The sequence below is a fragment of the Adiantum capillus-veneris genome, chromosome 16, assembly GCF_014529385.1.
Source record: "Adiantum capillus-veneris isolate H3 chromosome 16, ASM1452938v2, whole genome shotgun sequence".
NCBI lineage: Eukaryota > Viridiplantae > Streptophyta > Polypodiopsida > Polypodiales > Pteridaceae > Adiantum > Adiantum capillus-veneris.
Window position 1 is genome coordinate 20,070,995 of NC_140946.1, and position 13,644 is coordinate 20,084,638.

The window sequence follows — 13,644 nt, forward strand, 5'->3', positions numbered from 1 at the left end:
ATGAAGAGACTTTTGCTCCCACTTGTCGTATAACTACTGTGCGTTTTCTATGTGCATTGGCAGCTCATTTTGGTTGGGATGTACATCAATCAGACATTGTTACTGCTTTCTTGAATGGTGACATATTTGAGGAAGTTTATGTAACGCAGCCTCGCGGTTTTGTCATATAAGGACAAGAGGACAAAGTGTGAAGATGTAAGAAGGCTTTGTATGGGTTGAAGCAATCTCCTCGTGCTTGGTATGAGAAAGCTGACACTCATTTGGTTAAACGAGGCTTTCGTAACAATCCAACAGAAAGCACATTGTATGTAAAGCGTGAGGATGATGTATTTCTCATTGTGGTTCTTTATGTTGATGATTTGCTGATCATTGATCCAAATGAGAGACATATTGCTGAATTTAAGGTTGATTTGAATGCTACTTTCAAGATGAAAGATTTGGAGTTGTTGCATCATTACTTGGGTATACAATTTAAGCAGTGTGATGGTGGTATTGCCTTGTGTCAGAAAAGTTACATAGAGACATTGCTATGTAAGTTTGGACTTGAGGATTGCAAACCTATTACCACTCCGATGGAAACAGGTTTGAAGTTGAGTCTACATGATGCTGGCGATCCTGCTGATGTCACTCTTTACCAAACTGTTGTTGGCTGCCTCATTTATGTATGCAACACGAGGCCGGATATTCAGTTTGCAGTCTCACAGGTCAGCAGATTTATGCATAGGCCAGGGTCTAAGCATTGGCAGGCTGTCAAGAGGATTTCCCGCTACCTTAGTGGCACCTTACATCTTGGCTTGTTTTATCCCAAGGGGGGATCATTGCCGCCAGACTTACATGCTTTTTCGGACTCAGATTGGGCTAGTTGTTTTGACACGCGAGTGTCCACAAGTGGTTTTTGTTTCATGCTTGGCAATTCATGTATATCATGGTTGAGCAAGAAGCAACCTACTGTGGCCACTTCGAGTTGTGAGGCTGAGTACAGGGCAGTCTTCACAGCTACGGTTGAGTGTGTATGGCTCAGACACCTTATGGCTGATTTGGGTGTTGGACGGGACACTCCCAACACTATCTACAATGACAGTTAGAACGCATTGGCAGTTGAGAGGAACACAATTGTTCATGCTCGCACAAAGCACATTGAGGTGCATTACCACTATGTCAGGGAGAGGCTCTCAGCAGGAGAGATTAGCTTGGCTTATGTGCTAACACAGGGCAACCTTGCATATCTTTTCACAAAGGCATTGTCTCGTGAGAAGCTTGAAGCTTTCCGCAAAGCTTTGGGCTTACTCCCCTTTGTGGACTGATCCTGTCCTCATGGCATGACACTTCCCTTTACTCATGTGCCAGCTCTCGTTCACCGCATCACTCCAGGGGGGATTTGTTACCATATACATGTGGTAGTGATGTGTGTGAACACACTAGGACCGTCGGGGCATTTTTTCCTCTTTAGGAGGTTTTTTCCCCCGTGCATTGTATATACGCCCATCACTCTAGGGCTATCTATCTTTTCATTGCACACTAAGTAACACACTCTCTATTGTGTGCCTTGAGCTTCCTTCGTCTTCTCCAAGCTGTGTGTGTTTCTCTGCAACCCTAATTCCAACAGCAACCCAGAAGCTTTAATCTTGTAATACTTTAAAACCTCAAACCAGGTTTTAGAGATGGCCCTGTAACCCCTTCTACTCACCCCCATTGTGTCACAAACTTCTTGCATTTGAGAAGGTTGGACCAGTAAACCCATATCTTTCAGTAAATTTTGAAATACCAATTTCTTCTGAGTTCGATTTTCAGAAAGTTTCAAAAGTTTCAAAATATCACTTTTGCTCATTACCTCATTCAAAAATCTCACCCTTTCTTGAACATTGGACATATATATCAAATCCTAAAAGACTAGTCACGTGTTCTCTAGTAATCTTTAATCTTTTTTTCTTTGTCAAGAACCTTCTGTTAAGTTTACTACATCTCTCATTTGTTTTATTCGTGCTCTTAAATCTATTGGAGTTTCTTTTAAAGTCGAAAGCTGATGATTTTCTTGTTTTACAGATGCTATTTGGATTTCATATTCTAAAATTCTTGTTGCATTTGAAGACAAAGCAGTTTTGAGATATTGAATGTAATGTGCATGATCAATGTGTAAATGAGATAGCCTAGAACTATATCCTCGTAAGCCATCAACCCCATCACCAACAAATCTCATCAAATCATGACGTGTGTGAAAAGATGGATACCTTCCAGTGCTAGGATCCGGCGGATACAAGCTCCCATCTGTCCATATATCAATGTCTTTCTTTCCCTCGTTGCGAAGTTGTTGTGCTTCATTTGCAGTTGTAACTGGTCTTTGATAGACATTCCGCGTAGTAGCTTATTCTTGGCTTAGCTTAATGTTCAAGTGAAATTTGCGGTTATCACTAATTGAAGATGTATTGCTCATTGTAAGTAATGAACACACATAAAGTATAATGGAAATAATGTAGTAACAGAACAAGGTGCATCAGAGAAGAAGAGAGAAAGCTCGCGAAAGGTGAGAGAAAAAAGAGAGATTGAGTGATTCAAAAGTGGAAACAACTATTTGCCGTCAAGTGAAGTAATTGAGAACCAAATTTGAGGTGAGCCGCAAAGGAATGTGAAGAAAACGATATCTTTTTGAATATTTAGAGATATGTACCTAGATACATTTTAGATTGCGTAGATATGCTTTAAATGACCAAAATGAAAAAATTTGGAGCCGTTTTGACCGTAAACAGCTCTGCTGATTAGTAAGTTAACCAATTCCTTACACAACCCTTTTTGAGTCGTTTTTGGCCCTAATGTCGCGCATTCAAACCTTCATCAGGTCTTCATTGAAGCGCTCATCCTGACTTGACATGGGAAACTTGTCATGCAGCATGCTGATGACTTTGCCTTTTAATTTATTTGGCACTTCACTCCAGGTGTTTAGTATGTAGTGTCTAAACACCTGAGGGCAAAGACCGCGCATACACGAGATCACCTTCTTGCCTTCGTCATCCAAGATGATGCCGCCGCTGATGTCGATCGAGTACGGCAAACCCTCTCGCCTGTGACGCGTGAACCTGGGTGTCTTGGCAGGGGTCTCTAGCGGCGTCTCGATGGGGGTACGGACGTCAAGTGTCTCCACTGGAGTTTGGGCCCCAAAGCGAGGAGTGTCGATTTGGGTGACTCTCGAAGGAGTAGCTAGTGGTGTGTAGCCAGGAACGGCCGATAGCCGCACAAAATCTGGCATAGATGGCGATGTCGTGGCTGTTGTGGGGGCGCACAAAGAAGGGGAAGGTAAGAAGCCTCGTCAAACACGAGGCGATGAGAACATACCTGGAGCATATATACCTGGAGTGGATGCAATGACGATTAAACACAATTTAAATTTCTCAAGTATAGCATATAGATAGGAATGGACAAAAAGCCACGGGAATACAATATATATAATAAAACGGAGTAAAATTGTTCAAATACAATGTTTATGGCTTTAAGAGGTCTCTCGTTCATCCTTGCATAGCTCAACATAACTCCCTATATCTATATAGAGCTCTCTGTTTAGGCAAATGTCCTCCGTTTTATTTTGTAGATCCTCTGCATGCATCCCATAGAGAGTAGCAGCTTGATGCTCGTCTGGCACCACCTCAGCAGCTTCTGACTAAGCATCTTCTCCGATCTCCTCCATTCACGCCACTCTGATTGGCCCATGATAGCCCTCATACGTTCGTGCACTACGAGGGGCTACCTCTATGATGTACCACCAGTTTGATGCAGACTTTGTAGGATGAAATATCACCTGCCAGAGCCACATAACTTACATGAGAGATTCCAAGCACATAACTTCTAAAATTGGATGTTAACTATTTACAGACTTACTTGCTCACAATGCTCGGGTAGTACGAAAGTGTCTCTTAAGTCAGTCCATTTTTTAGTTGAATCCACCTCAAGGAAACCAGACTCTCCTCTGCGCACAGTAGTGTTGCGACCCTCCATGTTTATCTTGAACCATTGCACGTCGAACAAGTCGACAAAAAATCCTCTATAATCGATCCTCAATATCTCTTGTAGTGTACCGAAGTAAGTGAGTTCCGCCACCACAGGATCTGCATCAACGGACAGTCGTCGACTAGACTGTTCAAATTTTGCCATGATTCCACAATCTTGAGTAAAATGCTTTTTGTCGATCCCTTCCACCCTAAAATATCGACCTTTCCACCATGCTGTTGTGTATGACTTATACTACAACCAACAAAGATTATGAGTGGCCGTTCAAACATCTAGAAAGTCGCTAGTCGTACATTGCAAACTTACCTTGATCGCGCAACTCCAACAGTACTCCCACTCCTCCTCCTCAATCACTTATTCACCGCACTGTTGTGTGCTTTTCAATTGATTGTGCAACCATCGTAAGCTCATGAATGTTGGTAGGCTCTCCAGACCTGCCGGATAATGCATCGACAGTTGTCTTCCCTATCTCCACTCGATTCGTGCCCTTGTCGCTCTTGCTTTGCATCCTCGTATTGTGAAATCCACTTTTGCATCACTGGATTGTGAAGAATGCAAAATCGATTGATTTTAGCCTCTAGATCTTCCTTCATCTTCTTCTCAACACCGAGATTGCACATGACAATCTCAAATATGCGCTCATCATCTATGGTTCACCATAGCGTGTCACGGGATTTATCAAATATGTCTAGCCACTCTCCAATGTAAACTAGGGACTCTGATACCAGCCAACCTTCTACCATGCTACCCTCCGGACGTGCGTTCTGATGCACATATCCCTTGAGCGTTTCCATGAAACGTTCTAAAAAGTACATCCATCTGGAATGTATTGTGCCAGCTATTTCCACCTCAACAACTATGTGAACAAGAAGATGCACTTGAATGGTTAGCATGGTAGTAGGAAAGTGTTTCTCAAACATGCACACAACCTCTGCAGCGTTTAGTTTGGCAAATGGTATGGAGTTTACATTGATCTCCTTTTGTGAGATCCATTGCACCAATTTCGCAAGTTTGTAGATTGTGTTACGGATGTCAGGAGACAAACATCCCTCAATGGCCACCGGTATAATAAACTGCAAACACGTCCAACAATGATATTAAAGTCCACACACAAATTTGTTACCCAACCTCCACTATGATATATTCCACTTCAAACATACCTGACACATTTTATGTCAGTCGTGTGACTTCAAACCGGTAAGCTTCTCTTCTTTAGTGAAACATGTTTGGAGCGAGTGCATTACGCTATTGGGGGTCCACACAGATCGAATGCTCTCTTTTACTTTGCGTTCTTGGGCTCTTGTCAAAATCCATGGCACTTTAGGGAGTTTTATCGATCCATCGAGTGTTGTCTACAGCCAATATTGATCCATACGATCCACATTTCCAAGGTCAACCCTGGCTCCCAAAGTATCTTTCTTGCCGGTTAGATGGTCCCATAGCACATTACCCACATTCTTGAATATGTGCATTGGATCAAGCAAGTGATTGATCATGAGTCTGGGCCAATATGGTAACTCGTACCATAGAGAGAGTCTCTTCATCCCTGGGGGCAAACCGTCATCACACATCTCCTTTTGCTCTAACCATGCTTGTGCAGACATCCTCGATGGCTCTCTTCCCAAAAAGCCATCGCGTAACTCATGATTCTCTAGAAGATACGCTTGATGACCTTCGTAGATTTGCTTCTTCAATGAGGGCGCTCGACGTGCGTTAAGTCTAGGTCCACATGTGACACATGCTCTGTATCCGCTTGTTTGAAGCCCTACATGTATACACATGACAATAGATAAGCTTGAGAAAAACCAAAATTTATAGTGTTTGAGTTTGAGTGTAAATCACCTGAGCATTCTGTTAGTCCGAGATAGTCATGCATGGTCCACATTAGAATGCCTCTGATCAAAGCATTCTGTCAACCTGTGTGTCAGCTCATATCCATCACTTCTATGCCAATCCACAATTGTTGTAGCTCTTCCAATAGTGGACGAAGATACACATCCATATTCTTCACTTTATACCGCCCCGGCACAATCAAGCTTAGAACCAGGTGCCCCTTCTTGGTAGTCAACCACGAGGGAATGTTGTAGTTGATGATGACAACAGGCCATACACTGTAAGATGTTGATCTTTGACCAAATGTATTTACACCATCCATAGCCAGGCCTATGCACAGAATTTGAGCTTCCCTGGCAAAATCCGGCCATGTATCATCTATATGTTTCCAGGATGCGCAATCTGCAAGAATCCGTAGCACACGATCCAAAGATCTATTCTCCTTGTGCCATGATGCTAGGGCAGCCATGGACTTACATTTGAAGAAATGCTTGATGCGAGGAAGTAGAGGAAAATATCGCAAAACCTTTTGTGGAATTTTTTGTCCGTGGAGATCTACTCGATATCTCTCGGAATCCCATTTTGGACACTTCTCCATGTCTATGTATTCCCCTCTGAAAAGAATGCAGTTGTTAGGATAAATGTGAATCAAATTGTAATCCATCGCCAAGTTTTGCAACATCTTTCTTGCTTCCTCTCTGGAATCTGGCATCACATTCTCAGCCGGCAGTATATGCTCTTTGAGCAATCTACACAACAAAAAAAATGTGGTACACCTGTCTAAATAATCTATCATATCATTATACATATATAGTTTTTCATTGAAGTAATAGATCACCTGAAAAGCGTTGTGATGCTAGTGTCACTCCATCCAAACTTTTCCTACATGTTGAGAAGAACCAGGAGCGCCTTCAATCTAGACACACGTACTCCATCATACAATGTGTATCGGCTTTACTTTTCATATCATCATAGATAAGCCTTTCTGAATCCATGATCGTCTCGATCATTTCATCAATCTCGGGCTCAAACATTGCCTCATTGGGAATGTGGTCTGCATGATCATCCTCCGAGCTGTCAGAGGCTACATCTTGTGGCCTCACATATGCTGCTTGACCAAAACACCTGCGAACACATCTATTGGGTTGCAAGATTGCTGCCTCTTGGCCAGCGTCAGAGTCCGACGAGTTATAATTCGCAACAACTCGATCTCTAATAGATAGATCAAAGTCGCCAAATTTGCGAACGTGCTGCAAAGAAACGCGTCTTGTCCGTCGCATAGCATGCTTGCATTGATTACAAAAACATAAGATCTTTGTTGAGAGATAGGTGTTTCGGTTGGACGGCCCCACAATGAATGTAAAAACCTTATAACGTGGACATAAATTTAATCTTCTATTAGCATCCTCCATCTTTTATCTCTCTCTCTCTCTCTCTCTCTCTCTCTCTCTCTCTCTCTCTCTTTGTTCACACTGTAAACTACCTCACATTCTCTAGTCATGTCCAATCCCCGCACACCACGGTCTAGAGGTGCACGAAGATCAGAACCACCGGGCTATAATCTCGTCTTTATTGGTCAATGCCTATATTTGTGGGTATAAGAAATCTACGCACCCACGTCTACATGATAGTGCATGTAGTGAACAAAACCCCTTTGCCTCTTCTTTAGCTGTAGCAATTCACATCATCTTAACATCTCTCATAGTAGATCTTTGTTCGAGGGATTACTTAGCACATTACATGTTGGCGTCCAATTTGAGTATCATGCCGTTGAAAGCTTTCCAACATAAAGTCGTATCCGTAGAGAGAAAGAGAGGGATCATCGTTCGCCTAACTCTAATTTTTTCCCGTAATCCCGAAGGTAGACTTTAATATAAAAACTAAATCCAAAATCTAATCTTAAATCTAATCTAATTGAACATATGGTGATTCTGAGCTAATTGAACATGATTAGTGGGTGAGTTAATAGGTGTCAGATTTTGATGGGAATATACATATTGTTGTGTACCTAGTGTTTGCTCTTTGGGCAAAGCCTTCATTGACATGCCCTAAAATCTAACATAAATCTAATCTAATCTAATATAACCTTAAATCTAACATAAATCTAGATCTAACCCTAATCTTAAACTCAACATAAACCTAAATCTAATCTAATCTTAAATCTAACCTAAACCTAAACGTAGTTTAACTCAAGTGTAAATCGAATCTAATCTTAAATCTTGTCTTAATCTTAAAAATAAATCTAATCTAATTTTAAACTCAACATAAACCTAAATCTAATCCAATCTTAAATCCTAAACCTAAATGTAATCTAACTTAAATCTAACCTAGCTAACCTTCAATGTTGCCCTAGTTTTAAATCTAACATAATCTTAAACTCAACATAAACCTAAATCTAACCTAAACCTAAATGTAATCTAGCGTAAATTTAAATCTAATTTAAATCTTAACCTAATCTTAAGTCTAACTTAGTTCTAAATCTAGCGTAAATTTTAAATATAAGTTAAATGTAATTTAACTTAATCTTAGATCTTAATCTAACTTAATTTTAAATATAATTTTAAATATAACCTAACTCTAAATCTTAATATAACATTTCATTTCATATTTTCTCTACTTTTTCTTATCTCTCTCTCTCTCTCTCTCTCTCTCTTTGTTTTCTTCCCTTACCTCTCTCTTTTCGTCTTCTCCCCCTCTCTCACTCTTTGGTTTTTTTTCTCTCTCTCTCTCTCTCTCTCTCTCTCTCCCTCTTTCTCTATCTCTTTGTTTACTCCTCTCTCTCTCTCTCTCTCTCTCTCTCTCTCTCTCTCTCTCTCAATGTGTGTGTATGCATTCTTTGTTTATGCATGTGTGTGTGTGTGTGTGTGTGTATGTGTTTTTTGTTTATGCACGTGTGTACTCTCTCTCTCTTTCTCTCTCTCTCTCTCTTTCAAAGACACAATGTGTGTGTGTGTGTGTGTGTGTGTGTGTGTGTGTGTGTGTGTGTGTGTGAGAGAGAGAGAGAGAGAGAGAGAGAGAGAGAGAAAGAGGGAAAGGGAATATGAGAGAGAGGAGAGGGAAGGAGCATATATGGCTCTCCTTCCTCTCCTCGTTTGTGTGTGTGTGTGTGTGGGTGGGGGGGGGGGGGGGGGGGGGGGGGGGGAAGAGAGAGGGAGGGAGAGCGCGGGTTTACCTCTTTCGTTTGAGCGTCAAAACTCAGATCTGAGATCTGAGTTATGGACGCTCTCGGTTTATTTTTTACCATTGTCGGTGTCGTTATATGCGTCGCTATGCAACAAAGAAAATGGAGACACCCATAGCGATGCCCATAGTGACGGCGTGGATTTTCACTTTTGAGCATCGCACTGCGAGTGTCGCTAATGTAAAGTACCTCTTGTAGTGCATTGAAACTACGATGGACACTCAAAAGCCTAGAAGGATTTGTAAAACCCTTAATACACTTTTAGAGAGCTTGAAGAAAAATAGTATTGCACCCTCAACACAACCACTTCGGTATTAGATAACCAAAACTATGGTTCTCTACCTAAATATAGAACGGACTGATCAAGGAGGACTGATCAAGGAGGAAGCAACACACTCTCTTTTTGCAATAGCAACAAATATAAAGCAACATGCCGCCTTGATGATGCTCGTACTTGTTATATGGGTGTTCTATAAACAAAAGGAAGTATCCAAGTACCAATTGTTTCTCAAATAATGGTGGTTTAGCTTTATGTGCTTTGGGGTGATTTTGTCCTTATGGAGTTTTAGATTTATATGCTTTGGAGTGATTCTCTCTCTCTCTCTCTCTCTCTCTCTCTCTCTCCCCTAAGATGCCATGTGCCAAATGGTGATAATTCACTTTTGTAAATAACTATATTTTAAGTCGTATTCAGAGTGTAAGCTTCAGTTACGGTCAATAAGAATTTTCATCGCCATTTCATTAGCTTCTTTGCTCGTGGACTTTGCAATTCCTCTTGGAGGACCACTTCCTTCAGTTTCAGGCTAATAATTTGAGTAAGCGGACCATGTTTGTGTGACTCTATACTCAGTCCAATAAGTTTGATAATACCTTCATCTCTCCATATATAAAAAATAACATTATATTATGTGCATGCATATATGCACAAACAATTCACGCATTGGAAGTTTGTCTTGTTGAGCTATTGCCATGTGCCATGGAGCACCAAGTTTCAAGAAATTTTAGGCTCTTTATACATTGCTTTTGAATTTGCTTCTAGAGCCTCTAGGCAAAGGAAAAAGAGCATCAAGAAAGGCTGTCAAAACAAGGATGGAACCAAAGGGGACACAACCCCTAGATAAGGTTTATTAGGCATGTTGTTCATCAACTCCTAAAGATGGGATAAGAGGCCTATAAGAGGTGGTAGTTGGATGGAGAAATATCCCTTGCCATGTCAACGGTATTATAGCAATTGTGATCCTTGACACAAACACTCATTGCTTTTGCTTCCCATGGCAAGTGTAAGGTGCATTGTACGTTATATGGTGTACGTATAATACGCTTTACACGGGTGTATTTTATGACACCTATCTTTATTCGCCATATTATATGGTGCCACGTAAGCAAAAACACCGTATCGTATAATTTCTTAGAATTTCGATCGAAATATTTATTTCAATCAAAATATGTATTTCGATCAAAATATTGTCATTTATATACTGTGAAAACGGACTATTTTCTTCATTCTATTGATCTCTCTTCCCCCTTATCTCATTTATAGGTGATCTTTACAACATCAAAAAATATATCAAAAACAGTTTTTATAAATTTAGTATTAATTCTTTTTAGTAAAAAGTCAGAGCTTAGGATAAAAAGTTAAATTAGTTAAATATAGTTTTTTTTAGACTATGGAGTTTTGAGTTTAAAATTTATCTGCTCTGTGTGAAGTATATCTGACACTGGGAGGTAAACTACGTAAAGTGGTTAGTGCTTGCTTGCCTTGTGTAGAGGAAACTCACACTTAATAGTGATTTAAGATAGTTAAAGTTAACAGCTATTTGCTTTGTGTTGAACTATGTTCACACTTAGAAGTAACTTAAGTTAGATAGTTAAAGTTAGGAGTTACTTGTTTTGTGCCGAACTGTGTTCACACCTAGAACTAACTTAGGTTAGATTTATCTAATGATTGTCTATCGTGTGTAGAGTAATACTCACACTGTAGGCAATTTAGATAGATTAAATAATAATCTCTTGCTTTGTATAGAGGTTTTCTCATACCTAAAAGAGATTTAGATAAGTAGTGAATTATGATTGCTTGCCATGTGTAGAGTTACACTCACATTTGGAGGTAATTTAGGTAGGATTTTTAAAGATATCTTGCTTTGTGTAGAGTTTACTCACACTTGGAAGTTCTTGAGATAGATTAAGCAATTTATTTATCATGATTCAGGTATAGAGTGAAAGCTCACACTTGAAAAAAAATTAACTTTGGTATTTAAAATTCAAAGAGGTTGAAAATTTATGTTTTTTTTTAAAACAATAGTGAATAAAGTAATGTAAATGGTATGAGAGTTCGATTTTGCTAACATAAGCTGAAGTGAAGCATGGATTGGAGGAGAACCTGCACCAAGTGGTTCTACTTTGCATCAGGCATTTGATAAATAATGGATGCTTGAACTCCATCTTAAGTGGACACAAGCATTTCTTGCATGTGAAATTTCTTTTAATGTCATTCGAAATCCTATCTTCAAAGATGCTTTAATGAGCACAATGAAGAAGGATTTTGTGGTACCTGATTATAATAAGATGCATACAAAATATTTAGATAAAGTGAAAGCTACATCAGAGAATACTTTAAAGTGCACAACTCTTGATTATGTACCACAATATGGATGCACAACCGCTCTACATGGTTGGAAAATTTATCAAAAGAAACCATTGATTAATGTGATGTTGATTTGTCCAAGAGGATCCATCTTTCTCGAAGCAATTGACACATCCCTCAAAGAGAAAACTAGTGGATATCTTGCTAGTAAATATGAGTGTTCGACCAGAAGAGCAAGGGGACCTAGAAATGTGATAGCCATTGTCACAGATAATGCATCTAACTATAAAGCAGCTGGAAAAGCAATTGAAGCAAAGTATCCAGAGATTACATGGGTCCCAGGTGCTACCCACACTTTGAATCTGCTCTTGAAGGACTTTGGAAAAGTTCCTTCTATTAAGCAAACTCTTCTAGATGCAAACCACTTGGTGAATTTTATAAGAGAGCATTCATTTTCTTACGTTGTGTTTAGAACAAAGTCCCCAACAAAAAATTTACAGATTTTTTGTGTGGCCCGTTTTGCGACAACATATCGCGTTCTCTCTACATTACATCAGGTTAAAGTAGCCCTTGTTGAAACAGTGGCAGATAGAAGATGGGGCATTTGGCTTTATAAATATCCCAAGTATGGACCAACTGATGCGTCCAAATGCTATCAACTTGTAAGCTCTCCTGTTTATTGGAGAAATGTAGACAAAATTGTTACTGTCACAAAACCCTTCACTCATCTGATACTATTAGTGGACAAAGAGACTCTATATTTGGACGGGTTTACTCAAACATGCATGAAGCCTCTTGCAAGTTAAAAGACTGTACATCTTATGCAAGAAAAGAGAAAGCCTATATGCACTTACAAAAGAGAGATGGTTTAAAGGGTTATGGAGATTCAACTTGAAATACTTTGAAACCCTAACTTGAAGAACTTTAAAGACTTAACTGAAAATACGATTAAAGATCTAGTCTGAAATAACATCACACATTGCACACCATCAATGGCAAAAAATATTGCTACTGATTTAATCATCAACATGTCTCAAGCCAGATTCGGTTACAACATGATAGCCAACATTATGGGCTCCATTACAATAAAGTCTTGAATCCCATATTTTAAGCCTATCTAAGCGTTTGGGGAATTTTCCACTAGCAAGCTGTTTGTTTACACTTTGCAAAAATTAGCACTTGGGAACCTCAAAGGACTCTGGAATACACACAACCAAGCATTTCAGAATGTACGAGAGACTATATATATGAGATGCTTTTGTGAAAGAAGGAGGATTGGTGCTGATATTTTCAGGGGTAGTCCCTGGATAATCTCGCTTGAATTGAGCTCTAGTTTGAGGGTTGAGATTTGGAAGCTTGGGAAATATTGCCAAAGTGTTTGATGGTGTACTTTTTCCCCAGTCCGCAATCCCAGCATACAGTCCTTGCTCGTCAAAATGTAGTAGAATATTTCTAGTGTATAAGTCGTTGCAAAAAAAAATCGTGACTATGCACAAATTTCATTGTCTGCAAAAGAGCGTTGCAAATCGGTAAAATGTTGTCTATGAACTTTTGTATAGTTCCAAATATGTGTTGAAACCCTTTGATTGCACGCTTGCTTCCATCATGATGACAGGCCTGACTCAACTACTCAAGGTGACCTCGATTCCAAAGCTTGAAGATCAACATGGTCCTTTTGCTATAACGAAGAAGAGCACGCAGCAATATCGTGCCACGGTGCTGGAAAGTAGTAGTTGTTGCTTCCTCTAGCATTGTTTTTAAAGTTGGCTTGCTTCCTATCTGGTCCTTGTAGATATGTGCCACATAGACAGCATCTTTGAAGAGGGGATGGGCCATTGAAACTTGTTTTACGTTTGTAAAACATCCTTCATCTAATTGGGGTGCTTGCACGTGAAAGATAGAATGGTCCCCAAGTAAGTGTAGGATAAGAGGGCAGGTAGTATCATCCAGATGTATAGCTAAGGGCTCGGCACGTGAAGGAGGAGGCACATCCTCTTCTATCCTAGGACGTTTAGAAGAGCCATCAACCTTATCATTGCTCTTCAATTCT